This window comes from Scylla paramamosain, chromosome 3 (genome assembly GCF_035594125.1).
Source record: "Scylla paramamosain isolate STU-SP2022 chromosome 3, ASM3559412v1, whole genome shotgun sequence".
Lineage (NCBI taxonomy): Eukaryota > Metazoa > Arthropoda > Malacostraca > Decapoda > Portunidae > Scylla > Scylla paramamosain.
The window spans coordinates 4,120,001-4,125,000 of record NC_087153.1 but is presented as its reverse complement, the minus strand read 5'-3'; positions in this window follow the sequence as shown (position 1 = coordinate 4,125,000).

Here is a 5,000-nt window from a genome sequence, read left to right as displayed (position 1 = left end):
TATCAAAACTAATTTTAGTAACCGCCCAGTCTCCATGTGGCAGTTCACGGTGCATCAATAACACTCCCACACACTATCGTAAAGGCCGCCTCTGTCTACTATTGACAAGGCCACTTAAGCTATCTAGGACCAGCCAACTACGGTGTGTACTACTGCTCTCGCCCTCCTCTCCCTCTGCTAGATATATGACGGTCCGCCAGCACCATTTAAAAACCTTGAAATCTCTTGACTAGTGTTGCTATCTAGTTTTTATCATTATGGACCAGTAAACGGCAGTGTAGAGTGAGTCCTCTTCATTCTCTTCCCCTCCCCCTCCTTTTCTTCCCGCTTCTTTTTTTATATCTCTTGTTCGTTCTCTTCGCTTCCTCCCACTCATTTTTCTTTAATCTCGTACTTTTCTTTTTTTTAATTCCCTCACCACCTCCAACCAACATTCAATATATTTTCTACTGCATTCACAATATTTCCATAAATCTGACGGACCTAATTGACTGATAATGTTTTACCACTCCCTCCCGCGCCACTATCGCAGACATCATCCTATCATTTTATGGCTGGCGTGTCCACCACGTAGGCGAGTACAGCCCACGCTGTCACCTGACACTATCCGAGCGAGTATCAATCTCTCGTTCTTTATTGGCATTACATCTGCTTCCCGTCTATTTGAGCAGGTAGGACAGGGCCACAAAAAGTAACGGGCTACTCTAAAGATAGACAGGTAAAATACATAATGCCTGTGATTAAAGGAAGCCCGCCTTATCAGGGCTTATCGTAGTGTTACGGCGAAAACAGCTGATGCTTAAAGGCTCTCCTGATGGAGTAAACCAGTATAGCCCAAGTCTGACATTAACGATCCTGTCCTTTCAAGAGTTTGTCATCTGCCGCAGCGTGCCTTAAAGATACTCTCTGATAACCTATCAAGAGAGCAACATCGTCAAGAACTCAAAGCTTCACCAAAATCCAAAACATGAGGGGTGTATTATTGACGTCCCACTAGCTAAGTTTTTGTGTTCACAATGGTGAACTTAAATGACAGGCTTCTGGACTAACCTGAAAGTAATATTTCGTTTGCTGTTCGATTAATATTACCTCAGGCTTCTGAACTATGTACAAAATAGATAAGGTATTATATGTTTATCATTGAAAAGATCCCACTTTGGTTAAAAGAATGATGATGATGATGATGATGATGATGATGATGATGATGACAGCAACAACAACAACAACAACAGAGGAGGAGGAGGAGGTGGAAAAAGAGTGGAAAAAGAAGAAGAAGAAGAAGAAGAAGAAGGAGAAGAAGAAGAAGGTTACATAACTGTTCGATATACTCTTGTGACTAAAAGCAATCACCAAAAACACGAAGCCGCCAGCCAGCACCACCAGGCTCATGGATTACGGTGCTGACTGAGACGTGACATGGCAGCAACAAAAAAATACAAAAAGCATATTAATGACCATCGACTTCAATCACACTCCCATGACTCGTCTGACTAAAGCTTCTGTACACTACGCTTGCATCACCACCGCACCACCAGTAAGACACTCCCCTACTTCTAAGACAAGCGTCACCACACCCGTCACTCACTCGGCCATATCATCGCTAGTACTCTTCCTCACAACCACATACCACACTCGTGCCTGCAATCTGTATCACGCCTCCCACAACAACCAGGAAATTCACCATCACCCAACACGCCCACTGTTATCTCCAGCCCCACCCACCACCATCATCACCACCGGCATCAGCGTTCATTCCACCACCACTATCACCACCACCGTCCCTACCACCACCACCACCACACCTGCCGCCACTCCTCATCTGCTAAACAAATACATCAGGTAAAGATAATGATAATGTGCTGGGGAAAATTATGGACGGTAAAAACTCCATCATATAATCTAGCGTCAATAATGATGAATATGGACGGACTCCTGATACACTGAACCCTAAACACACACGTACGCACAAACGCACACACGCACGCACGCACGGACACATACAAACACACACACACACACACACACACACACACACACACACACACACACACACATACGAGGGTCATGCACACACACAGACACACATAGGAGGGCCATGCACGCACACACCGGACCCTAGACAAGGGCCGGTCGTCCCTAAGGGGTGAGGGTAATGAATCACCCACCACGCAGGAGGCGAGGCCCCTTCTGATGCGGGAGGGTCATCTTTGTCTCCCTCTGCCTCACCCTCTCCGTGTCCCTCACCCTGTTCTTGTTCTTCTACCTCCTTCTCCTCCTCTTTCAATAATTGGTCCTATGTTAGGTTTCCCTCTGTCAGAATTATTTAAGTGCGTCATTTTTTGCACACTCTCAGACTCTCCTTTGTGCTTGATCTATCATTCATTGTCATCCTGATTTAAGCTGGTGACTGAATTATTAAAAAAAAAAAAAAAAACCGCTGATGTATATTCTCGTCTTTCCATTCACTGTCTTTACGTGCGATTTTTCTCATGCTCAGTCTTTCCCAACGAGAAGAAATCACGAAATAAGATTCTCAGTCCTTCATTCTCGAGTCAACTCTCTTGATAATTTTTCCCTGGTTTAAATTTGAGTTTATTAAGCAGGCTAATTCCTCCATTACTCAGATTTCATTCACCTTCCCCTTCACCCTGTTTAATATTCCCCTGCAGTAACGAGGGTGTTTGACGGGGTGGGTTCCCTCACACCACCGCTCTCCTCCTCTCCCCTCACTTTTTTTCTTGTCTTTGCTCTACCTCAGCACCATCGCATGATTTTCGCGTAGTGATACATAATACGTGGATGTGTGTGTGTGTGTGTGTGTGTGTGTGTGTGTGTGTGTGTGTGTGTGTGTGTGTGTGTGTGTGTGTGTGTGTGTGTGTGTGTGTGTGTGTGTGTGTGTGTGTGACAACTTATTCTTCAAAAGCACAGAGATCTATGACTCCCTCCTCGAACAAATAAACACATATTTACTCGCGTCAAATAAACTTTCATATTAGGTTGGAGCTCGTCAAGACGATGCTGGGGCTGTCACGACCTGCCGGAGGTGTGTGTCGCGGTGGTGATATAGTGTGGTGACTTCTGAGGGGAGGAGGATGGTGGAGGAGGAACACCAGCACCAGCAGCAGCAGCAAGAGGAGGAGGAGGAGGAGGAGGAGGAGGAGGCGCCACGACCTTGCTGACTGACACACTCCACTCATTCCACTGAGACACACACACACACACACACACACACACACACACACACTAATACAGGCATGCCCTCATCCTGTTACTTTCTGCTCTGAAGGAACAAACCTCTGTACGTGACACTATTTTGGTCCCTGCCACAATGACCTTGGCTGATAACGTACACAACTTTTTACACTTCGAAGAAAAAAAAGTAAATATCCTTTACAGTTGCCAGGAGAAAAAGAAAGAATCGAGACCAGTTATATAAATACTGTCAATTTATAGCAATGAAAACTCCACTTAATTTGTAACAATTTATCTTGGCAATGCTCTCCCAGGACTCCTTCTGATGATGTCCACAGAGCAGAGTACAAAAGGATACCAACAGCCGCAGGCGAGTGATGGCGCCGCAGGCGAGACGCAGCTCTGCGAGCAAGGTTAGAGATGGGTTTTTTTTTTTTCATCTTTGTGACACAACAAGAGGAGAGAGCCACAGGCTCCCCGTCGTCCAGGACAGCCCACTCCTACGAGCTAACCAGCCCCAATTACCGCGGACAAGTAACCGCCGTGACCTGGTCTGTGTTGTGGGTCACGCCAGACGGGCCGGGTCACATTGCATGACCTCAGAGGGTGTCGTGTGGTAACCTCTCCCTCACCGCGCCACCACAACCACAGTGCCAAACTAGACCCAAAGACAAATAACCCATATATTTCTCTCTTTCCTTGAGCCTCGCGGAATGGACACCCCAGCGATACTTCTCGCGGGTGTCGGGTGTACCATCTTTGGTCTGTTCCGAGCTTGATCATTTGCCACTGCTTTCAGCAGTATTGTTGCCTTAACTAAGCTGACAAGAGTGAACGCTTCCCTGCTCCGGCCACAGCGGAAGGAGGGCTCGACGAGTCCTCTGTGGCCACTCAAAGCACCAGGCGATGTAAGGAGTGACGGGGGAGATGGTGATAACTCTTCCCGCAATGCATGGTAACGAGGCGCTGCTTACACTGTAAGCAGACAACCATAGTGCGATAACACCATAATTATGAGACTGTAAGGACAAAGCAGAGCGGGAGGCCTGGGACAAAGGCCAAGAGGCTGCCATGCCGGGGAGGGAAGGCAGAACATAACTCTGGCAGACACGACGCGGGACTGTGAGGGTCACGAGGGACCAACAAGCCGGGAAATGATGGCAGTCACCTGGGGAGCCTCAAGCCTGGCCACGGGGAGGGCAGGGAGGCTCAGCCAGATGTACGTAATGAGATCAAGGGTTTTCTGTTCACGGACAAAGAACAGATGTCATGATTTGACTATAACACCTAACTGTGACAGATGATGATGACGGTGGTGGTGGTGGTGGTGGTGGTGGTGGTGGTGGTGGTGGTGGTGGCGGCGGCGGCGGCGGCGGCGGCGGCGGCGACGGTAATGATATTGATGAATGATGATGATGATGATGATGATGATGATAGTGGTGGTGGTGGTGGTGGTGAGACGACGGCGATGACGATGATGACTGCTGCTTCAATAACGACTAGTAGAGCTATTTAAACGATTACTACTACTACTACTACTACTACTACTACTACTACTATAACCATTACCACTACTATTACACTCACGATTACTTCGATTACTATTACCTCCTCCTTTAACTCCTCCTCCTCCTCCTCCTCCCCCTCCTCCTCCTCTTCTTCTTCCTACTACTACTATTACTGAATCGATCTATTGTTCAGACTTCCTCGGAAATCTGGTATTAAAGCGCACCATGAAGACAAAACCAATAACCTTGCACCACCTGTGAGTGAGCCTTGCCTGTGGGGCCGCGAGGCAGCCTCCCCAG